The sequence below is a fragment of the Protopterus annectens genome, chromosome 5.part0, assembly GCF_019279795.1.
Source record: "Protopterus annectens isolate FY-2018-M chromosome 5.part0, PAN1.0, whole genome shotgun sequence".
Taxonomy (NCBI): Eukaryota; Metazoa; Chordata; order Ceratodontiformes; family Protopteridae; genus Protopterus; species Protopterus annectens.
The window spans coordinates 1,016,442,866-1,016,469,409 of NC_056735.1; positions in this window are offsets into that span (position 1 = coordinate 1,016,442,866).

Genomic DNA, 26,544 nt, shown 5'->3' on the forward strand with positions numbered 1-26,544 from the left:
CACACACACACGGAAGGGCCGGGAGTCGAACCTACGCCTATCTACATGATTTCACTACAGTATGAAGCATTTACAGAACGCTACCGAGTTTACTGAGCACAGCGCTGTCAGAGGCATACTTCTAGGCGGGTGACATCACTCGTAAGACAATAGCCGGCTATAGCCGATGTATGTGTTGCGGAGCGTCTAAAAGCTAGTTCATCTGCAGAGGCAGCTGGAAACTCACACACACACAAATGGAAGGGCCGGGAGTCGAACCTATGCCTATCTACATGATTTCACTACAGTATGAAGCATTTACAGAATGCGCTACCAAGTTTACTGAGCACAGTGCTGTCAGAGGCATACTTCTAGGCGGGTGACATCACCAGAAGACAATAGCCGGCAATAGCCGATGTATGTGTTGCGGAGCGTCTAAAAGCTAGGTCATCTGCAGAGGCAGCTGGAAACACACACACACACACACACACACACGGAAAGGCCGGGAGTTGAACCTATGCCTATCTACATGATTTCACTACAGTATGAAGCATTTACAGAACGCTACCGAGTTTACTGAGCACAGCGCTGTCAGAGGCATACTTCTAGGCGGGTGACATCACTCGTAACACAATAGCCGGCAATAGCCGATGTATGTGTTGCGGAGCGTCTAAAAGCTAGTTCATCTGCAGAGGCAGCTGGAAACACACACACACACACACACACACGGAAGGGCCGGGAGTCGAACCTACACCTATCTACATGATTTCACTACAGTATGAAGCATTTACAGAACGCTACCGAGTTTACTGAGCACAGCGCTGTCAGAGGCATACTTCTAGGCGGGTGACATCACTCGTAAGACAATAGCCGGCAATAGCCGATGTATGTGTTGCGGAGCGTCTAAAAGCTAGTTCATCTGCAGAGGCAGCTGGAAACACACACACACACACACACACACACACACACACACACACACACACACACACAAGGGCCGAGAGTCGAACCTACGCCTACCTACATGAACTCACTACAGCATGAAGCATTTACAGAACGCGCTAACGGGATTACTGAGCACAGCACTGTCAGGAGGCATACCCCTAGGTGGGTGGTATCATCTGCAGAGGCAATGCGTCCGATAGGGAATGAAGACAGAGTGTGCAGTCATGCAGCCTGTTACCATCCCAAGGTGGCCGTACAGTAACACGTCAGTGCTGCAGTCGGGAATACCAAATAACTAGTGATCAGTACATCACGACAGGAATACGGGATGCACCACATGACACTTTACCCTATGGGAGGGCATCCGTCGTGCAGGATGTAAGCAGCCAATGGGGCATGACAGCCACATATGTGTCACCTGGATGGTCACCATGGCTATACAGGATGCCATTGGCCATGGCTACACGCCCAGTTGCAGACATCGGTGACGACTATCGTGTGTACCCCCGGCGGGTGTAGTGGCCATGCCTCCCACACCTAGCAGTTACGAAGGGGAGACAGACATGCTCACGGGGTATCAACGCAGTCGGGTGCGGTGTGCACTGTCCTGTGTGTCAATCTACACAGCTGCTTACTGGGCATGCTCAGACACTTAGACTCGGCACAGAGCAGACATGCATACACATGGAGCAACAGCATGGGTGGCATAATGTGGACCGTCGTGTGTGTCCGGCCACACAACAGCAACCCAGCCATGGCACAGACGTGGCCGTTGCGAAGGGGATACAGGCATGCACCCGGGGTATTACTGCAGTCGGGCGTGGTGTGCACTGTCCTGTGTGTCAATCTACACAACTGCTTACTGGGCATGCTCAGACACTTAGACTCGGCACAGAGCAGACATGCATACACATGGAGCAACAGCATGGGTGGCAGAATGTGGACCATCGTGTGTGTCCAGCCACACAACAGCAACCCAGCCATGGCACAGACGTGGCCGTTGCGAAGGGGATACAGGCATGCACCGGTATTACTGCAGTCGGCACGGTGTGCACTGTCCTGTGTCAATCTACACAGCTGCTTACTGGGCATGCTCAGACACTTAGACTCGGCACAGAGCAGACATGCATACACATGGAGCAACAGCATGGGTGGCAGAATGTGGACCGTCGTGTGTGTCCAGCCACACAACAGCAACCCAGCCATGGCACAGACGTGGCCATTGCGAAGGGGATACAGGCATGCACCCGGGGTATTACTGCAGTCGGGCGCGGTGTGCACTGTCCTGTGTGTCAATCTACACAGCTGCTTACTGGGCATGCTCAGACACTTAGACTCGGCACAGAGCAGACATGCATACACATGGAGCAACAGCATGGGTGGCAGAATGTGGACCGTCGTGTGTGCAACGGTGGGTGGGCATGGGTGGTGGCACGCACACGTTGACCTGTACTTGGTGGTGTTACAAGCCCACGGCCACGTGCCCTATGCCTCACCCCTACCAGGTGTTCCTGCACAGACAGCTCACGCTCACGGATGGCCATGCCTCGGTCGAGGATCCCAGCCATCTCACCCAATCTCCTATCCAGAACATCGGCAAGATGCTGTTGGGCATTCACCAATGACTGGATGTTCTCATTTAAGGAACGGATTGCGGACCTCTGCAGCCTCTGCCCTTCCTGGTTCTGCCGTTCGGCACGTGCCTGCGCTGCCATCACAGTCTGGAACATGCGTCTGGTTATACCAGCTGCTGCACCCTGTACAGCAGGTGTATGTCTAGCAGTGCTCCTCCTATGAGCAGCACCTGACACATGCCTGTGTGGCACTCCACCAGTCATTACACTGGCAATGTCGTGTGTACCCGCACCTTCTGCAGCCACCACACATTCCTGCTCGGTGCCAACAGACGCTGACTGTCCGTCATCTATGGGTAATGGTGTTGCGGTATGTGTCGGCATCTGAACCATGTGCGGGGATGAAAGGGACGAATGTGTGATGTTCTCCAATGGCACTGTGTCTGCCTGTGACGACCCTGCCTGTGCCTCATGCACATGGTCATCACCACTAGTATCTGTGGGGACACTAGCATCAGATGGACCGCAGGAGGGGAATGCACCTACAGCACCTGTCAATACAGAGACATACCGTAAGTTACATTACAGACATGCTGACACACACACAGCCACACACACACACACACATGCAGACACACACACGCTGACACACACGTGGACACACACACATGCAGACACATCATGCATGTGATATTGCATGTGGCATGCAGCATTCCCACACCACAGCCCAGTGAATGCAGCCCAGACATTAATAGTGGCAATATGCATACTGCCCTGGAGTGCACACTACAACAGGCAGGTGTCTGTTAGTAGGCATGCAGTACACACATTCATGGTAGTTTGCATGCATCACCGTGATACACCGTGTGGCCACGGGCGAGTTAACTGTACACATGGCTGCCGTCACTATGTCATGTACACCGCAAACATGTGCGGTATCATGTGGACATGTGTCAATGGTGTCCCACCACATGCACCACATCACAACGGATGTCACAGTGCAGTGTTATGTGTACAGTCTACAAATACAATGCATCTGTAACAAGGATGTCTGTGCATGTGTGGTTGGTGTGAGCTGTGTACATAGCTGTGCAGTGTGGAGTACGGGCACTGTGCCACTGCACGGTGGCAGGACACCGGTATGTTTCTGTGCGATGCGTGACCTGGACGCATTACATTGCCATGTCTGAAAACCAGTTCAGCTGCTCAGCAGCACGTATATGGTGGACATTGGTGGCACCTGTATTGGCTGGGGACAGTCATTTCATTTCAGTGGTGTACCACATCGGATGTCCAGGGGGTCCACTACAGTGATGAGGCCACTATGTGTGGACAGGGTGCAATGGTGACTACCCACTGCGGATGTACTGTGTGGCAACATGCCTGTAGGTATCACCCATGGCCTTGTTTGTCTGGGTCATCGACAATTGTGTGTGATGGACCTCGTGCACACGGCCCTGTGGTGGCACATGTGACATACAACCATACTAGTCTGAGGTGTCACATTCCCTACGGCTATGCAGACATTGTGGATGTCTGCTATGTCGTGCATAGGTCATGTCATGGTGTGACAATGTTGCAGACAGACATCCACGTGCATGGGACATGTCATGTGCCATGTCACAACATGTGCACCCAATGCAGGGGCATAGGTCACAGTGGTAACACCTGTGCTCTGGCCAGATCACAGCTCACTATGTGGTACTGTGTTCATACTGCAGAGGCATACCAATGCATACTACACATGCAGCCATTGTGGAACACCTTCACCATTGTATGCATAGCTGACTGCACATAACACACCAATGGGTTATGTGGTGTCATGCCACTCTATACTAACAGTTGTATCTACTGTACATGGGTGGTGTGTGTGTCGGATGGTGCAACCTGTATACTGTGACTGGGGCACACCCAAGTGTGCATGTCATACCTGGACACATGGGGAATATCAATACACTGTATCATGCCTTTTACTAGCAACAGACTTACCTGTGACAGACCCTTGTCTTTGCGACATGCCAGACGTACCTGTATAGGGATGACACAAAGGTATGCACATTATCCATTACTATCGCCACAGTAAGCATTCTGCGTGTCACATCATACACCTGCGTGTTCGCATGTGCTCTGCACATGTGTGCATACACAACATAGCATACTGTAGTATGCATCCTGTGTGGCCATATACCTGGCATGTGTTGCTATATTATGTATTGTACTATGACAGACACTCCTACGTCGCTTGCCATTCAAACATGCAACACTGACTTACCAGGCATCTCCGAGCTCATTGTTTGGGAGACACCCACCTCCACGATGGACGCGAGGGTTTCAGAGTGTTGTTCCATGGGTGTCCCCAGACCGGCCAGGAGCTCCTCCGTGGCTGTGAGTGGGGGCTGGGTTGGTGGCCCAACACCTGCCCCACCTTGTTGTCTGGCGATTGCAGCGGCACACTGTCTCGCATGCCGGATTAGGTCTGTGCAGTGCCTGCGTATCTGTTGATATGTGCGGTTGTGGCCGCCCAGGCTGTTCACCCTCCTGCGCATATCTTGCCACATCTCCTCCCGTTGTTGTGCCTGCAGTGGCACATGGCTAAATAAGATGTCATAATTATCATGTAGCAATGGTATGATCACCTCGTCTTCTTGTCGGCTAAAGGCAGGCAGCCGAACGTGGCATTATCTGTAAGACATAACGATGGTGGCAGGTCACATTTACACTGCTGTTCTGGCATACTGCTGGGAATACATTGCTATGACATGTACAACATCTGCACAGTAATCTCTGCAAGGCATCATGGCAGTGATACAGCCAATGTGTTGCCGTCACACCATTGAGCAGTGGGTGTAATTTCATATCTGTGTGTCACCTCATCACACTGTACACGCACCATGTTGATGTTAGCCTGCTGAGGACATGTGTACCTGTCTACACCTGTGTCCATATCAGTTGGCACGGGTCCCCTTGTGACAACAGTTCTACTGTTCACCTGGATGCTGTCTATATGTCAATAGACATCACGTACGTGGCCATTATAAACAACAGCAGTGGCACTGTACACATACACATGGACACCTGCACATGCATGTGTTGTGCCATGTACATCCACACAGCACTGTATGGGTGTTGGGCAACTTTCCACGGCTCACCTGTGTTGCACATGTGATACACATTTGACAATGTGTAACCATGCCACATTAGCAGGGAAGGTCATGCATAGCATGTACACATGCACATTGTCCACAGCAGCACACAGCACCTGTAACACCACAGGGTGCATCACCGTAACATTACTGCTGTGTATGGGTGATAGTGACAGTGCCTTTTGGCCATCGCACCATGTAGGACTGTGATAGCACATGCAGCCTTGCTGGGCAGGGCTGCATGGTATGGCAAGGTATGCCACATACATGGCACTGGGATGTGATCCACCTGGGGGGTAATGATATTGGCAGGGTGGCTGTCCATTCCATATGTCATTGCTATGTGTATTTGGACATTACACATGTCTATCACCATGGTGTGGACACTGGCCTTATGCAAGGTAGGCTGCACACTGCTTGGTGGGGGTGTGTCTGGTGCATGCAGGTATCACACACCCATGCATACACTGTAACCCTGACAGGTGCTATGTGCTGCGATATTGATCTACACAGTGCTGTATGTGGCCACACACTGCTATCCCGTGCACATGGATGGTTACCTGGACTGACTTGGGTACCACATATGTCTACATCCAGTGCCTGCTGCCACACCCATGTCTGCTGGTGCGCTACACACCGCCATCCCTCCCTCTGGAAACGTGATGTTGGGCACAGCATAGGTATCCATGTATGGGGACAGGGATGTTCACATAGCAGGGGCACTGATGGTATCGTTGATCTGACCATACACATATGACACACCCATCACACATACAACCCATTCATTATGTTGTGAAGAACAGTGACACAGCTATACCGCTACGCCGGACACATTTAGAGGCGTACATACACAGATGCATGCACGTCCAGCTTTGGCATGGCCTGGACTATTGGTGTGGTTCGGCACATAACGTGTTTGAGTGTGGCTGGTGCAGAAGTACTGTGCACATGTCTACACAGTCTGCCTGTTCTACAGTAGGCATCGTTTATGTGCTGTGCACATATCATATCTGCACATTGTGTTGGTGTCTGTCTATCCACGGGCCAGTGGTGGGATACACAGGGCTATTGTTGAACATATATGCATGCAACCCTGTACTGCTGTACTGCTAGCTTCTCAGGTGCTAATGTGTCATACACATGCACACCATACCCACGGATGTGGTAGTGGGTTGCCAGCCGTACCCATCTCCTCTTGTGGGTTGCTATCATCCCACACCCTCTTTGTATTGTATGTTCAGGCTATGCACCTGTGTGGGGCTTGTGGGCGTGCAATGCAGTACTATGTGCCTTTGCACCCATCGCAGAACAAGTCATACAGGTACACTGGCGGCCATACACTGCACAGCTTGATGTTGGCACATCACATGTTGTACACACATAACACATGTCCTGTGGGACATAGTCAAATGTACAGGCATGTCCATCAGTCACATGCCACTACTACCCCTACATGACGGCTATGCAGGACATGTGGCGGTGCAGCAACTGTCACATGTGCACCTGCAATGACCCCCTACCTGCATCACGTGGTACTGCCTGTGGGGTATGTGCGTCTGCACCCATGCTATGGCCATAGATGACAGTTGAACATCGATATGTGCAACATACCTCTTTGGGAGTTCTCATGTCCCCATGTTCAACATGTCAACGCATTGTTTGTGTCTGTCAGACAGTCATTGTTGTACATGGTTTACATGGCCGCCATGGCGTACTGTGTCTGATTCCACATACTTCATTGGACTACCAGCATTGTACATTATCACGGCACATTCCAGCCATCACATAGCCATCCTAGATGACAGTGGGAGGTGTTCTGCCATGTGCACATATGTCACACAGTACGAGGGTGACTGACACACATTCTCAGGACAGGGTTCTGACTGCTGTGGATGTGTGTGATGCTGTCGACGACCATGACTGCACCAGATGGTGTCATCTGGATGTGTAACATTCACAACACACACCTACCTTCACATAGCAACACATCATCCACAAGGATGGACATCCCTGCAGGAACACTCTATGCAGTATGTCTGTATGACCACTGCATGCACTACTGGTAGCCACCAGCATGGCTGCCAACAGCGGCAGTGTGTATCCTGTGTGAACATGGGTCACACCGTTCACAACACACCTGTGTCAGATGTCCCTGTTGTGTGTCACAGTGCAGTTCCACACATCATGTAACAGTATGCATCATGCACCGGTATGTTGCAGACATGTGAACGGCTGTGCAAGTCAACATATGCACACATGACACATCACCTGGTACAACATGTCTGTCTTACCACATGCTATTGTGACCACCCTGTGATAACATTGTACAGGCTACGTGGAATGGGACATCTGATGGCTCAATGGTGTATTCACCCTCTGGGTGTGTGTCTAGCCGAGTGTACAGTAGGCAGTGGTCTGCACACAGGGATACTGTACATTTGCCTACTTTGTCACTGCGACTGTTGACTATGATCATACTGTACTTATGCAGGCATGTGGTATTGATCCAGTATGACAGTCATGGTCAACCACAGTACTGTGGCACACATGACCTGCGGACATCTGCCTAGGGTGTGGGGCCCACATGTCCATCTTCACATGGTATGCTGCCTCTGCAGCAGTGTCACATGTCTGTCACCAGCAGGGCTGTCACAGGCAGGCACGGCATGCGGTGATGTGTGGCAATGGTTGCACCCCCACTGTGCTGTGCACATGCACTGCACACACAGTAAGGCATGCCTGACATTAATCTGCAGTGCCTGGGACCTGCCTCCATGCTCTACAGAGCACACCTGCCGGTCCAGATTGTACACAGATCATACCTCCCAGACACATACCTGGACTGCAACACACACAGGTGTGTGGATCCCACATCACACAGTGATGTACACACATACTGTATGTTTTTCTAAGAGAAATGCATCATAGGTACTCCATGTTCGGATACCCGTGTTTGTGACCGCTAGACACATTGTGACACGTGACGGTGAATACACTGTACACCACAGGTTACATGCTGGCTGTGTTATCATACTGTACATTGCACCTCGGACAGTTGCTACTGCCATGTGCTGACAGCAACACGCACTTCCCTAGTATGGACTCCCATGTACCCACACATGCTTGGCCATGCACTACACATAGCTGGGTGACACATTAAACAAGACATACCATGCCTACACTACCCTTGGCATGCACCATACCTCCATGTGTCTGTGTGCTATACCTACAGACATCCCCCCTCTGGTTGATGGACATATATGCTTTGCGGCCCTGCTAGCCAAACCCTGGACACACAACCATTGCAGCATACATGGTACATGTGCTCAACAGCCGGTACTACCAACATCTGCTGACGGGGTAGTTGATGGCATGGCACCCCGGCAGACGGACAGTATACATGACTATGCTGACACATATCACGATGCACTTCCGCTACATGTACGCACTGGTTGGGACCATGCTATTCCACACAGAGACATGGTGGTACTGGCCTTTTCACAGATGCCGCAGTGGTATGCATGTTCCATGCACATGTGCTGTATGGGCGCATGTGCAGGCTGTTGCACGGTGGGTATGTTAAAATGTGTGTGGTGCATCACTTGACAGTCATGGTGTGTCCTCGTGCTCCGTCACATACTCCACAGCTAGCTACCTACACATGACCACCATACTTTGCAGTGTGGGCCCTCACACAGTGTGGTGGTATGTCTGTGTTGTTTGGCTACATCCACATTCAATGTAGCATACGACAGTCACCCAGGCATTGCCGACAGAGATGTTGTTGGCAACATGCCAGCCAATGGGTTACCTACCAATAATATACACTCTCACTCACTACAGCTTTCCAATCCATACATGGACATCACATTGTCCCTGTGGACACATACATGGTACTGCCATGCACACATTATGTCCTCGGACACTGTCCCAATGTCACCTCCAATCTCCATAGCTGTTATATTCCACCAAACTGGTTGTTATGTGTCTCTGCAGCAGCCCACTGAATTAACTGCTAGCCCGTTCATGGACGTTGTGTACCTTGACCACCACACCACCGCATCTATCACACTACACATGGGTGGTAGTGCATTGCACGTGTGGGACTGCATTCATACAGACATGACTGCACCATTCGGTATGGCACTGGGGCACATCCTCACATACATGCTTCACACACTCATTGACGACTTCCATGCCTTTACTTGCACCCTTGTTGTGCCTGTGTGCCACAGCACACCACATCCACATGATGGCCACCTGTCATACCATTGCATGGGTGGTTGGTGTAGTACAGAGGGTAACAGATCAGACATTATCCCCACATTGCCCTTCAGCACCATTCCACATTCTGGTATTGGCAATGTACACATCCACCATCACATCATACCCTGTGTCTCAGGATGTTAGGCTATGTGACTCCTGGACAGGTCACACAGTGGTGCAAGCATATCATGCTACCTACGACATGTACAGTACATGTGGCATTACACAGTCCTCGGTCATGTGTCCCCTCATGTTCACTATTTGCTTACATACACAACATGCTGTCATGGAGTAATGTCCATGTCTACATGTCCCACATCTACATACCTGGCGACATTCTAGCTCCAGCAGCTCATACTGCTAACATCCATGCAGGTGTCGGTGTGGCAGATATATCGTGTAGATGTCATTGTGTCAGATACATCAAGGATGGTGCATACACATCACCTTTGCATAGCGACAGTCATCCACTGGGTATCACGTGGATACTGTCCCTATACATGCATATCACATTGTACATGGTTGCTGTACACACATGCCCCACATGGTGCTGTGGTTGCCATATTCCACTGTGGCGTGGGTACACATCTGCAGGGCCACACTTATCTGGACTATGTGTGTTGCTGGGACATTGGTAGCCTTTGTACTTGTGCCATACACACATCTACACACGGACAGGGTTACTATAACACATTCGTGGTGTGCCTTCCACAATGGCTACAACTTTCCATGTCACAGTATAGTCATGCCGCGATGTATACCAGGCTCAGACAGTTTACATATGCAGATGACAGACAGGGAACACATCTGTACTCATCTGCATACCACTTACACAGTGGTGTCATGTACTCTGCCATGGGCCATGTCCTCCACATTACTGATGCATGTAGTACTCCTACATGGCGTCTGCAGTGAGCAGGGTGAATGAAGCAGTCATGCATATGTGCACACAAGCCACATTGCTTAGCCTGGCCTTCTGTTTACCTACACAGACTAGACACACACCATGCTGTAGAACATAGGTCCTGTGCACATCCCACAGGAACACACTGTGGCACTGGTCATGTGATAGCTCCCTTGCTGATAGGGTGACACATACACATGGGACCACCACAACAGCAGTACTGTGTAGACATGCATTTGACATCCACCTTTGCTGTCCAGTGGACAGTACCATGGGGGGGTGGCACGACTGTGTACATTGCACATGTGTTTACACATGGACCTGCCAGACATCATTGTTGCACACATTGCACCTGCTACAGATGGCTGGGACATGGTTACTTGATGTTCCTTCCATTTTGGGTGGCTATTCTGCTACTGCTCTGTCCCATATCTGCAGGCCATACATATCCTGTTAATGTACATAACACTAGGCCATACGTCCATCATGCATGCTATGCCTGTGATACTGTGTATAATGTCTGAACGTATCCATCATGATAGCTTTACATTATACATACTTGACATGGTCACCCCTACTGAGAGGCATACGTGCGTCGTGCACACATTACGTATGACATTGACAATATCTGCCCATACACATGTGTGCTGTGACACTATACATACATGTCCTATCCTGCTGTGGCACTTCATTGTTGGACATCCACTGCCAGCATCAGCGTGGGTGGTGGCATTGTTCTGTGTTTTAAATCACGATGGCACCCTTGGCCTATCCCAGCTGTGTACATGATGTCCCACTGCTGTGCACACGGTGTCCACAGTGGTTGGTATACTCAGCAGGTTAACACTACATAACCACCTTTCACCACTCTCTCCTTTATGGACAGGTATCTTTACTGACAAACACCGTTCACATACAGTGCCGATTCGTCATACATATCATGCGTTACACACCAGTACATCTCGTGGGTTCTACATACCTTTCCTGTATTGCTTTCCGTATTCCGTTTGTGTCTCGCTACTGAGAAGTGATCGGCTGTTGTAGGAATAACGTCTTTGTTCGGTATGAACATACAGTTTGACTATCCTGGGAGTCTTCCTTATATCCGTCGTCACCTGCGGCATGTGGGTTCATCACACCAATAGCTGTTCCTCGGTGTGTACTTATGCGCATATCACCTGTGCATCTCCTCCATTCGTACGGTACTCGTCGGAACTAGGCCATAATTCATTCATCGTCTGGGCATTGGTTATCTGCACTACCTTCGTGGGGATGGTATGTATTGTGTTATATTATGTGTGACTACAACCGCTATGTGTTGTGTCAGTTACATTTGGCTGTGGTGTTAGCCTTGGATTGTGTGTGTTGGGTATGGTATTATGTTCCACATGTGGGTGTCCATGTCCTGCCGGCGTCTGTCAATGGCGTTTTGCATTCTGATGTGTAACATAGCTCTTGTATTTCTGTACACAACGGATGCAGGTATGCATCCGCTGCTGATAGTGGTTCCCACGCGGGATGTTGCGGGTATGCCGCTGTCATTAACTGCCTGTATGTCTTTGCTGCTATTTCGGATTGTATCCCTTTGATATGTGTGATGGGGTATATCGGCGGCTGTGGGTGACGGGTACGGGTTGTGGGCCTTGCATTTGTACATACACGGTATGCTTCTGTGTGTGCTCCATCCCTGCCTGGGGAGGTACAAGTTACCTGTCTGTTGTTCTAGGAGTGTAGGTTTTGTTGATGTCGGCTGCTGTCGGTACCGCTTGCTTGTGTGCTTCCTGCATGTATTCCTCTGTCACATCAGTAGTATATCTGCAGCTGTTCGTAGGTGCCGAGTATCCCTTGGCATTTTGTCACGGATATTTACGGTCATTGTGGTCCTGTAGTTGGGACGGCCTGTATGCTACGGGTTGCCACCTACTCGGGTGGCGATTGCTTGTTTAACACTCGTAGAACACACAGCGGTGTTTACGGGACGATACGTGTCCACGATCGGTGCCGGGGTAGCACATGCGTATTTCCGCGGTACATAACTATTGCTGCGTAACGTTGCCGATATATCGTATTGGAATTAACATGTCGGCGCCATACATCTGCTGATGGTTTGTACATGCGTCCTTTGCATGTCATGTTGGCTATACTCCTGTGGTACATTCTGGGACATTTTCGATTTGCATCGTTTTACATCGCCACGCGCCTAGCCAGTGAGGAGCTCTCAGTACTACTTTGTGGGTACTGCTAAACATACGCCTGTGGTTCTTATACTGTATGCCTACACATGTTATTCCACTCCGCCTGTCACATGCCACCTACTCACACATTTTATAGTGTCACACACATTACACTGGCACAGCGGAACACACAACACCCTCACCTCACACATAGACATACTGCCGCTTTCGCAGAGACGGTTGCACACAGTACCTACGTTGACCACATTGCCGGCGGCAGTGTCTACCTCCGCCCTCATATCCTGAGGATATTACACGCACATGTCCTGTTACTGTATCGTGGCCTGGCGATCATCCCGAATGGCAAATATGCATTTAGGTGGGTTGACCTTTCCATGGGTGGCGTTCCCTGCTCTGTCCACCCTCCCGGATAGTCGGGTTGTCGTTCAGTATGTTTACTATGTTGAGAGTTCGCATCTTACTGCATCTGTAACCTTGCATCCCTGTGATTCCCAGTTTAACTTGTTGTACTTTATATCTGTGTATGTGTACATATATTTCTACGTGTGTAATGATATCTATATCCATATTTGTGTATGCACATATGTAGACACCTTGCGCCGAACGTGGCAGCATACGGCTACGCCGTCTGCTGTCGGACCCGCGTGCGGTTGAGGTGTTGGCGGTCCATGCTCTGCTGGCTGTTGGTTGTGCAGTGTTTGGGTGCTACCTATGTTGGAGTCACACATGGGACCGCCCATACAGTACACATTACGGGCGGACATGTTTGTGTGCCGTCCATTTCACTGTGTGTGCAGGTAGGGAGGTGTCAGTCCATGGGGCCTACGCTGTCAGAGTATGTGCTATACGTTCCCTCTTTGCCAAGGCGTAGGCATATTGGGTACGCCTCCGTCTGCCTACTGGGGCTGGCACAGTGTGTTCATGGCACTGAACACCCTGTGCCTGTGCTTGCCTTGGCAGTTGTGGCGGCTTGGTGGCCCTACACCATTATGTCCCTGCGGCAGCTGTTTCCGCAGGATCATATTATGTAGCATAGCACATACTATGAATATGTGGGCACATGTGCCTGGAGAGTACTGCAAGGCTCCACCAGATGTATCCAAGCACTGGAACCGTGATTTCAACATCCCAAACACATGCTCTATGATTATTCTGATTTGTGCGTGTGCCTCATTATGGCGTTCTTGCATGTGTGTGTGTGCAGTTCTGATGGGTGTCATCATCCACGGCTCCAATGCGTAGCCAGCATCACCCACAAGGTGACCTTGTGTGATGTCCCCCCTGGCGAATACCTGATACAGCTGTGAGGCATGCCAGATATGGGCGTCGTGGTAGCTTCCGGGGCTGCCAGCACACACATCCATGATAATGCCCTGTGCATTGCACACGACCTGGCAATTGATGGAGGGGAATCCCTTGCGGTTTATGTAGCGTCTACCCTGCTCACCGGGTGGTAACTTGATTTCTATGTGCGTACAGTCTATCGCACCCAGTACCTCCGGGTATTGTGCCACATGGTGGAAGTGGCGCATATTGCTAGCCAACTCCTCCTGAGATCTGGGGAAGTATATATACTCATGGGCATGTCGTAACATGGCATCCAGAAACTGGTGTAGTACCCTGGATGCTGATGCCTGTGAGATGCCCATTATATCCCCGGTTGGCCTTTGAAAGGTACCTGTTGCCAGTATTCGCAAGCTTACACATACCTTTGTGTCCACTGGGATGGGCTCCCCTCTGTTGTCTCTTGTTCTCAGGCTTGGCCGGCACAACTCCACTATTTGCTGTAACGTGTCCCTGTCCACCCTGTAACGCTCTACTATCTCCAGGTCTTGCAGCCCCTGGTAGGTCACCCTTGGTCTGAACACTCTCCTTCTCCTCTGAGGCCTCCGATAGTTGTCGGCACCCTCCTCCGCAACTCCGTCTGTCTCTAGCACATGCTGATGCATCACGGCCATGGCAGCACCCAACATATACATTTTAAAAGTTCCCCATGTGTTTACACCGTAAGGCGCAGCGTTTGGGAATTTGCGCTGTGTGTTGTGTGCATTCCCACTTTATAGTGTTGTGCTGTACACCCGGTGATGTCATTGGGTGTGTCTCTGCTGCTGTATCTGTGGGTTATCTACCGTGTTTTACCATTGGCACTGCAACGCTGTTGCCTTTGGTGTTACATTACACTTGCCTGAATTGGTTTAACTTTACACCTTACTTTACTGTTTCTGCACGTTGCACCTACTATTTACGGGAGTGCATCCTGCAGGCACATGACATGTCATGCATTTTGTCTGCCGCCGCCGTTATGCTAACTCTCTCCTTGGCTGTGCTGTATCGGTTCTTCGCTCTTTGCATTTCTGCAACATCCACTACATTCTTTGCATTCATATTCCTCCCCTTTCCCGTTTTGCAGATTTCTGCATGCAGAGTTGTCAGCTGCCGCCGATTGCCCTCCGTCGGTTGATTGGTGTTAATTGCTCATTATGACTCCAATTACACTGCTTCCGCATTTCCTCATATTCTCCGCATCACCTTCCTGTATCCATGGTTGTTGACGGGGCGGCCGTCACATGACTGGTTTGGGGAATGTCGTCATCCTCGTGCACATGCATCTGTGCGCGCATTGTATACTCTCAGCGCATCTATTTCCTCACACGCCAGTCCTGATGCTGTGATGTGCATTGTACAGCCCAGGTTTGCTGGGCTCCAATGTGCTTCCTCCTACAGCGGCACACCCCTCTGCGATTGACAGGTGTTCCCTCTAGGCCACTCCTCGGTGTTTTACCGCTGCACCGTTTGGTGCAGCCTTATGCCGGCGGGGGTTTTGTGATTCAGTATTATCTGCCTCATTTGCATGGCATTGACTACTAATACATGGTTACGGCGCCAGACACCGACGCCACTCCTTGGCAACCCTTGGGCTGTGGTTGTGGCATTCCATTCATACTATGGTGTATTGTGGCTGTAATGCTGATGTGTCTTATACTGCTCTTTTATGGCATTGTCATATTATTTCATTGTTCCTCACCTTCCGCGGACATGTCCTGGGGTTCTGCTGTGGTTTTTGCGTACATGACATTTATGTCATTATTTACATTTTCTGCAGGTTTTCCTTTGACATTCTCGATTTCTTTACACATTGCCATGTTGCACCACTATGACACATGACGTTGGCAGCCTTCCGTTACTCCTATGTCATGTTTGGATATATGTAAAACGTTTTTTTTGGTTTACATTGCCGTGCTGTTATGCTACGCCCGCGCCACTTCGTGAATCGCTACTTGCCTTCATTTGCATGGTGCAACACCGCACATGGGGTATTTAACATACCTATGCCGGAGGCGGCGCAACTCCGGCGTATGCCGCTGATGCACATGGGTTTGGATCGTACCTGAATCGCTCGGCGACCATGTCTGGCGTTGTGGCGCCTACGCCATGCGTGCACCTGGCGCAAGGTTCATGAATCCCAGGGCTTATGTACTTAAAAAGGGGAACTACTGGGCTTTGTGGCACGATTTTCAACCTTTCTTGCATGCCTTGATGCTTCTCAGTTGCTATGTGATGGGAAGGCATTGGTAAATACAGTGGCATGATAGTTAGAATACCATGTATTCAACAGTACTAGCTCCATAACAGTATAAACGTAAGGATAATTCACAATGATGATAAATAAAGTTGCGCTGAATTTGCATAGCTTAGCTGCTTTCCTAATTCAAATTGTTTTTTTTTTAAATACCTGAGGACACAAAGTTTATCTGACAGATAACACAGATAGAACAGCAGCTTCAGCTGAACTGACCATGGAATAAACATGCTTTTACTAAACAAAAATGAGAAGTGCACACACACACACACACACACACACACACACACACACACACACACACACACACACACACACACACACACACACACACACACACTCATGCACGCACACACATGCACACACACGCACACACATGCACACACACATGCGCGCACACATGCACACATGCACACACACACACACACACACACACACACACACACACACACACACACACACACACACACACACACACAAAACACACACACATATACTCACATGCAATTATTATTTGTTTGTGTTATATGGTCTCACAGGTACAGTTTCACTGTCTGCAGGTACAGCTCACCAGCAACATAATTTTACAATGGGGCATACAGAAACATACTGCATTTTAAATTATATGAAATAGCAGAATGAGTGGTAACTCATAGGGATGGGACAATTCAGAGGCATATGTAACATGATTACGCTACTGCAGACATACTACAGTGAAGATCTGATGAAGTGGTGCTGAGACACCATGAAAGCACTAACCAAATAAAGATTTGTTCATTTTAGTTGTGGTCTCTCTGTCACTTGGTTGGATCTGTGGATGCTATTGTGGTCTTCACTTTCATTTGGTGCTGTTTACCTGGATCCATTTATTCAAGCCCTGACCTTATTTGTGCTTTTGGTGGTTTACAAGATCTCACCCCAAGTTTCTAGGAGTACCATCTGTATTAGAAGAGCAGTAAGTGTTTGTTAGTTTTTGTTAGTGTCCATGTTTGAAACCAGTGCCTGTGTTGTTGCAAATGTTTGCCCTACTTGTCACATATCATCTGCTAGTGGCTGAAAAACTATCATCTTATCAATTATGATTTTGTCAACCACTATAGTGTGGACAATGACACCACATAGGTCTCACTAGACATATGCTGCCTCACACGAAAACAAGAGGGATGCATGGACTGCCCTTCCCAAAGGATACAAAACATTAATATAGCATTAATTCACTTTGATATGGAGACTTTCAGCATATGACATGGAGCACATTAGGAGCCTCACAGGTGTCAGCCTCAAGAATCCTACACCACTTCCTTTATGTGAAGCTACAGCAATTTAAGAAACATATTTGATTTACATAAACAACATACAGGAGAGCCATCACTATGCCAGTATTCTATGATATAGTTAATTTGCTTAAGGGTCTTAGGAATTTTGATTGCACCCACATTGTAATCAAGGCCCCATTGGTTCCATGTGGTGTTTGTTATATCTACTAGAAGAGCTTCTACTCTGTCAACTGCCAGGTGGTGTGTAGTAGACAGGATATTATATACAATATTCCTGCACACCATCCCTGCGGTTCCCATGATATCCACATCTGGTTCATTTATGACTTACGCTAAAATTTTCCATGGGCTGCCTTACCACAGGTTCATATTGTTGGTAGGTACACACACATCATCATCCACAGAGTCCACAATATGTTGGACCCATGAACAGACGCAGCACACCACTCATAATGGTGTCCTCTGCTGTGTGTTGCAGGTGATGCAAGATACTTCAGTCTGGTCATGATCTTCATCTGCAGCCCTGGATCCATGGCAAAAAAAGAATATAGCACTGTACTGTTGTAAACACAGGATGCCATCAGATATGTACTTGGACTTCTGAGGGCCAACTTCCATTACAAAAATGCATGTGATTATGATATGTGTATTCTGCATTGTGATATTTAGCATGGTGCTACAGTAGCAGTTACAACATGGGGACAACATAGCATTGCTAGATATGTGTCTGGTAGAATGTAAGGAAGAATTGGATGAGAAGTTGTCTGAGGAACTGGCTGCAGTAGTAGCTCATGTGAGGCAGAGGTAGGCACATTGTATGATTACTCTGGCAAAGAGGCTGCATCTGTTCCACAACAGTTGACCATGGCAAGGCCAATACAGAATAAAAGTCACATATGCAAAGAACATCCAGGTTTTGTGATATTGTGCAATGACTGGTCACAAAGTGCATCAGACTTTGCCATATCCAAACAAGCCACATGAATGAGCAAGACAAAGTCATCATCATTGTCTCAGGTGAGATGAGGAACAGTGACAAGGAGAAGCAATATCAACAGAGGTGGAAAGATTGTGTGAGGTGGATGTGGTAACCACACACATGGGTAGGAGGTTGGAATGAATCAAGGATCACATTTCCCTGAGCAGGAGAGGATTTTCCCTGAGTCTGAGATGGTGAGGTGTACTATGCAGCCCAGCAAGATGAAGGCTGGTGACATCCTATCCAATGGATGTTGGAACATGTTGGGAGTCCTCCACAGCCCTTCAATATTGCGTGAAAATTGAACATCAACATTCATGACCCCACAGCCACAGAACAGCCACTGGTAGGTGTGGGCTATGGTAGGGCTAGAGAGTTATGTGATGGTGCTTGCACTGCAGGACCCTGGGTGCTTGCCTATTGTGGTGGACCTGCTGTGTTGAAGTAAGAGGAGTGGTACTGTCCATGGGATCATATATGCCTAGGAATGAAGGCAGCCATGGGCAGTGGGAACAAAGAAACTGTCCTCAGAGAGATGTGTGCCATCTGTGTAAGGCTGGCAAGTACTGTGCAGCAAACATCCATATCTTAGCATGGCCATGGTGTGCAAATGCCTGCATCATCATGGCTGCACCAGGGTGACTAGTACCTACAACAGACATGCCTGTTCCAGGCCCCTCTAAGACATCTCACTCTACGTGAGATGCAGGGTGTCCTACAGTTCCTCATACAGGCCATGCAGTGCATGCAGCATCACACACATTCATTGCCTGATGCCTCCAGAACATACAGGTCTGAGAATGTCTTGGATACTTGGTGGCAATGGGCATCAGGTCTCAGAATGCCTTGGATACTTGGTGGCAATGGGCATCTGCGTACTTCTCCCCTATGCTGAGTGTGAGCACCTTACAAACATTGCATCCCTTTGATGGTATCTGTGGTGTCACTGATACCTGTGTGACTTGGGTGAAGCTGATTTGGAACGGGGCATCCAGCACTAAAAAGGGAATTGCCCCTCCACCATCATGTCATTTATGTTTGATATGAGTGTGTCAGCCATTGTTAATAAAAGGTAATAAAAGTGCCACTCTTTTATGCAACTGTGCCTTGTGCATCATGTTATCATAAGCAGCCAACATTGACTCAAGGGCATCCGGCATGTGCAGACCTGTTGTGATAGATCCTCTATGTGTGGAACCCATGAATACACACAGATAACATATCTGTATTAATGCTGGATAATATGTGTATCTCATACCATCATTTGTCACACAGACTACTCCATGGCAATTATTTACATAGCCCATGTGCACTTAAATACCTTGTGTTGTATGTTGCCACTGCTGCATTCATTATGCCCTTTGATGACACATGTGCGCATATTTGTCTGAGTAAACCATTCATAAATTAAGGTCAATGCACAACTGTAATGGTGCTACTAGTAATCTGGTACATCCTATACAGACAATTAAGCTGTAGACATCAACCTGGTTCCCACATGCAAGCTACCACTGGATATGAAGGTTCTCTCACCTCCTCCATAAGGGATAACACAAAGTATTCCACTTCTGTGAGATGTCTTTGTGTTGGTGTTTACCCCAATGGTCAAATAGTCCCTAGTAATGTCCTATGTCTTGGTGTTGGCATATAGTAACATATTAGTAATCCAGTATCATACCTGCAATATTGACCTGTTATAGCTGCCTACTCCATTGATGTTCTACATCAGCCCTGCCATACCTGCTCAGAAATACCTTGTTTGCTTTACCCTTCTCAAAGACATGCACACTATGTGTGCATATGGATCACACTTAATATCTGTCTCTGGTGCACTAAATTTTTCACCCTTTGCCATTCCTTTGGTCTCAGCACAAGATATGTACACCTGTGTGTTACGCATGTGGATCAGTGTGTATATGCACCTCTGTCCATTAGAGTCAAGAACTGTTTCAGCTCTGTCCTATGCTTCCATTCAGTGGTTATTCTCTGTTGGGCTAACATGTTGTGACTAACCATTTTGAAATTGTTCCATAATGCAACAACAGTGGGCATGTTAGCAATTCTTGGTGACAATTATAACTGTGATGACAGCACAGTCTGGATATAATTCCTCAGTCTCCATAAATTAAACAGGGGATTCAGCTGACATTTACAAAGAGAGACTATTCAGTCTTCAGAATGTAAAACTGGAAATCTTCTTCGTCATAGTCTCTTAGTCAGTGTTATACACAGGACAAAGCATTCACAGCTAAAATAAAGACTAATTCCAAAGGTGTTTTTTTTTTCTTTCTCATATAACACTATGTATAAATATGCAACAGTATATAGAGTCTAAGATTCATATTAAGATAATGGTCATGGAGGCAAATGAGAAACTTAGGCATGCTACTGAATATTGTTGGGAGATTCTGGGAATACAATCACATAGCCAATTGCACAAATGACAGAGGTTCTATTTGTGTTTTTCAGGTGACTGCATGCACAGTTAATGAAGTGCTAATCTTACTGACTATATCCGATCACTGGAAGCAGACCAGTATATAATGTAAAATGGAACACCAAAATCATCCTATGTAGGTCACAGAGCAGTGAAGAAAGGGAGGGGGTCTTTACAGTCTTTTGTGATTAAGGGGTTTGTAAATTATCTATCTATCCATCTATCTATCTATCTATCTATCTATCTATCTATCTATCTATCTATGTCTATGTGTATATCTATCTCTATCTAGGGACTGTGGTTGTCTGAGTAAGTCTAAATATTAAATAAACATGCAAACAAATCCCAAATGCTGAGCAGTGGTTATCATGCAGCAAATAGCTCAACTCAGAATTTGAACATGGGACGTCAGTGTGTTACAAGCAGTGCAAAAATTAATGTGTGCTGAGAGGTATACATGTGAAATGTGCTATATAATCCATCAGATCCTAATTAGCTCCCGTGTTGTATTGTTGCACTGGACTTTGTGCTTCTTTGATCTCAGGATGTTTTATATTAGCATGTGCTTTTTTGATTGGCTCAGGATCGTTTATCAGATTTTGTCTGCAATCACTGGTTCATAGATATTTAGAGTTTATCTGAAACAGTCCTGTGGTGGTGTGTAATTTATTATTATTTACTGTAAAAAGAGGAATTACAGCTTTTGTGCGACTTTTACAACTGGTACATTCAGAGTAATGACTTTATTCTACTTAATTTAATATTCACTTGTGTATTCTTTGTGTGATTCTTCTCACAGAAGTTGACTTAAAATCTCTTTGAATTATGTGGTAACCGATTTTGATAATTCTTTGCTTTTAGAATTCTTTATTCATTTGCAGCTGAAAATGGGTTTCTTAAATTATTATGCCATTAATGATCTGCTAAAGCACAAGTATCTTGCACAGTGTACTAAATGCTATGTATATTTAAAGGTAGCATGTGATAACACTAGTGATCTGTGTTCTTCATGTCAAAAGTTGAATGATTTGCTTACCATTAAAATGAAAAACCTTTCTGTGTATTACCGTGGTCAGTTAAATACATGTCTGCTCTGTAATTGAAAGTCTCTATGAAATAGTCTGAGTGCTATAAGGACCTCTGACTAAGTTGCCCACTGTCCTCCTTTTCTTAACCAGTATACTTTACTGCATATGCCAGTTAGTTAGCCTCAAGAAATGACAGAAAAACTGTTTTTCTCTGTCCTCTCTTTGTTAATTGCTTTGTCTTGGCTGTAAACTGATTGATCTCAGTTTAATTTGACTTCAGGGTGGGAAAGTCACTGTATCAGAATGGATTACTTAATATCCTCTCAGTGTTTTCTCCTCTTACACTCAGTCACTATCTTCCTTCACAGAGCAGGAAGTGCCATATATTATTGTAGCAATAACTCATGCCTGGGTGTGGGTAATGCTGGATTTACCCACGGTTCGTGTGGTTTGGTCATGAGGGCGAAGCCCGTGTGGCCAAACAAAGCCAACCGTGGGTAAATCCAGCATTACCCACACCCATAAGTGGGTTATTGCTATTATACAATGACATTATTTAAGAAAAAAAAAATTACTTTTCTTAAATAATGGCATTGTATAATGCCTCCTTGCTGCCCTTCTGCAGCTGTCTGGTATTCTGCGGCAGTTCTGATGTACTGCGCATGCGTATGCCCATGCAGTACATCAGAGCTGTGGGCAAAAGCAATGGAGAAAGCAAGATCTCCGTTTCTTTTTACAAACTGTTTTGCTATGTTAAATGGGTTTAACATAGTGAGACAGCTTAAAAAAAAGCAACGGAGAATCTCCGTTGCTTTTTTTAAAGCTGTCTCACTATGTTAAACCCATTTAACATAGTGAGACAGTTTTGAAAAAAGCAATGGAGAAAGCAAGATCTCCGTTGCTTTTACAACTGTCTGGCTATGTTAAATGAGTTTAAAAAAAGCAACGGAGAATCTCCGTTGCTTTTTTTAAAGCTGTCTGGCTATGTTAAACTCGATTAACATAGCGAGGCAGTGTAAAGCAACGGAGATCTTGCGTTCTCCGTTGCTGTAAAAAAAAAGAGTTATAGTAATGGAAAAAGTCCGGGCGACTGGACCTTTTTCCATTACTATAACTCAGATTTACAACATGCACGCTGCCAATCAGCGTGCACGTTTTTGAATATTAATGAGGGGTGGTTGTATAATATACTTGATCTAAGACTGTGTGGAATAGTGAAAAGACATTGGAAGTGTGTTATATTTGTAACAATTTCATTTAGGTAAGATAATCTTCATGTATACTGAGAGTGTTTCCTTTAACACTGATGCATGTCATGTGAGTTGCTAATGTTCTGGTGTATATATATATATATATATATATATAGAGAGAGAGAGAGAGAAAGAGAGATGGAGATATATAGATATAGATGTGTGTGTGTGTGTGTGTGTGTGTGTGTGTGTGTGTGTGTGTGTGTGTGTGTGTGTGTGTGTGTGTGTGTGTATGTGTGTGTGTGTATGTATAAACACTATTTTGATGTAATGGTTAATCCCATATATTTTTACTAAGTGATGGTTTTCAGTGTACTGCCATGTTCTGATAATCTGCATTATACAGCTGTATATTTACACTGCATTACTGTGGTTCTCTCTCAGTATGCTTCCTGTTAAAACTGCTTTGAGCTTACATTCATAAAATTTCTTACCATCAATCTACTCTTATACTTCCCCCAAATTCTCTTGTTCTGACTTTCTGAGGTCCTTCCTACATCTCTTTTTTTGTATAGTAAATACAAACTGTATTGCCTCAGTATCATATTACAAATTTCGTAGAGTTTTTCCTCTTTCTTTCATTTCAGAGCCTGTAGTCACTACATCTGACCTTGTTATTGTAGGACCTCTGCCACAAGGCTCTACACCCACAAGTTTACTGATAATTTTGTCATTGTATAATGTAAGCACATGTATCATAAAGAACCTTACTGTGTATTAACTTAACCAATTAAATAAATGCCTGCTTTGTGATTGAAAGTCTCTACTGTAAACTCTAAGGACCTCTGACTAAGATGGCCACTGTCCCTTTTTTCTTGACCAGTATACTTTACTGCATATGCCAGTTATTTAACCTCAGGAAATGATAGAAAAACTGTTTTACTTTGGCATCTCTTTATTAATCGCTTTGTCCTTGCTACAACCTGATTGATCTCCATTTAAATTGACCCGAAGGAGGGAAGTCCATTATGCTCAGCTTTGCTTCACAGCAAAAAATGCCAAAATTCAGTTCAGCAGAGGTTTGTATTACCTTTCTCAAAATAAACAATTATAAACAAATATGTATTGCTGTCCTTTATTTTCCTCCTGGTGACAATATAGCTATACTGGATGATATCCTATATTGGATAGTCCTAACATTTCCACAAGGAAAAATACTACTAGGTGATGTGAATGTCAGTTGGTTGTACATAAATTCTAACTCCCCTACATCTATCATGAACTTAGATGGTTTCCCAAAACTAATTAATAGCCCCACAGATTATAGCAAGGCATCAACTTCCATACTAGACTGGATCCTGGTATCAGATCCTAGCAAATACTTCACCATAGGTACAATGTCAGACTCTCTCTCAGTGATCATCTCCCAATCTGTATGACCTGACACCTCACATATCCAGTTAAACAGCATATTTATAAAACAACATACAACCTTCCCATGTTTAACTCAGAAATGTCCATTACTACCCTATCATCTATTACCTGGACCTTCCTAAAATTCTCCCATTAGATGATGCTATAAATGAATCCAATACAACTTTTCTAAATATCCTAAACAGCCTTGCACCTCCTAGAATGAAGAGATTGAAAACAAATAATGCAATGTGTCTATCCATGAAGATTAGAATGCTAATGCAGGATAGAGAAAAAACATGGAAAGAATGGCAAAAATATAAAACACCTGAATTTCTTAGAACTTCAGAATGCTTCACAATCTTACTAAAAAGTAAATACATGAAGACAAAAAAACTATACTATAATAACTTTCAGAATAATATTAAACACAACCCTAAAAAAAACGTTTATCCATTAAAGAAATCTGACACCCCAGAGAAAAATTCAACTCAAACCCCTCTCTTGATGACTCACCACTCGAACGTGTAATGCAGTTCAACTGTTATTTTAAAGACAGTAAAGCATTTCTAACCAAGGATCCCTCAACATCTGATTTCAACCCTGTCCAACAGCCACATATCACCACATCTTCTTCCACCTTCAAACCTGTGCTCACATCCTATATAAAACTACAATGAAGCAAACTTAAGCCATTCTCTTCTTCAACTGATGACCTTCCAAGCAAGTACATAGAAATAGCAGCCGGTAGCATTGCCTATCCTGCCTCAGTTCTTATAAATAGGTCTGTCCAGGAATCCCACATTCCTTCTCTCTTGAAAAGGTCACACATTATCCCCACACACAAAGGAGGAAATTCAACAGACATTAATAACATTAGACCTATAACAATCTTATCTTCTCTTGCCAAAATACTTGAAAAATGTATTAAAAAAACAATTGCTAGACTATCTTCTGCAGGAAGAATTCCTATCCCTTATACAAGATGGCTTCCATCCTTCTCATAGTACTAGCACTGCTCTTCTAACCTATATAGATATTGTCAATAAAGCTAGAGCTAATGGCAAGCTAGTACTTTCCTTATTTTTATCCTTCTAAAAATCCTTCAACACAGTTTGTCACAGCAAATTTTTACTAGGTCTCCCTCAGCCCACCATTCTGTGGTTCAAAATCTACTTGTCCAATCGGTATCCGCCAGCAAAATGGCACTCCATGCTCTCTCTCTCTACCTCCCAGTCACCACCAGTGTACCATAAGGCTATATCCTTGGTTTCCTCCTCTTTAACATTTTCACCAACACCCTCTATACATCCACACAACAGACCATTCTAATATAATACGCAGATGATTCCACTCTCATTTGCATATATGACAACATTGCACTGAATAATGGCTTTCTAACTCACAATTCATGCTCAACCCAAAAAAGGTCAAATTGCTACTTCTATCCCCAAATCCCTCTCTTATGAAAATAACAAATTTAAACCTCTCTCACAACCACTGAAGTCACTTCTAATAGCAAATTATTAGGGATGATTGTGAATGATAATCTTACATTTGACCAGCATATACAAAATTGCTTAAGAAAAACTCATCAAAAATTAGCGATGCTTTACAGAAACACAACTGAAACTATA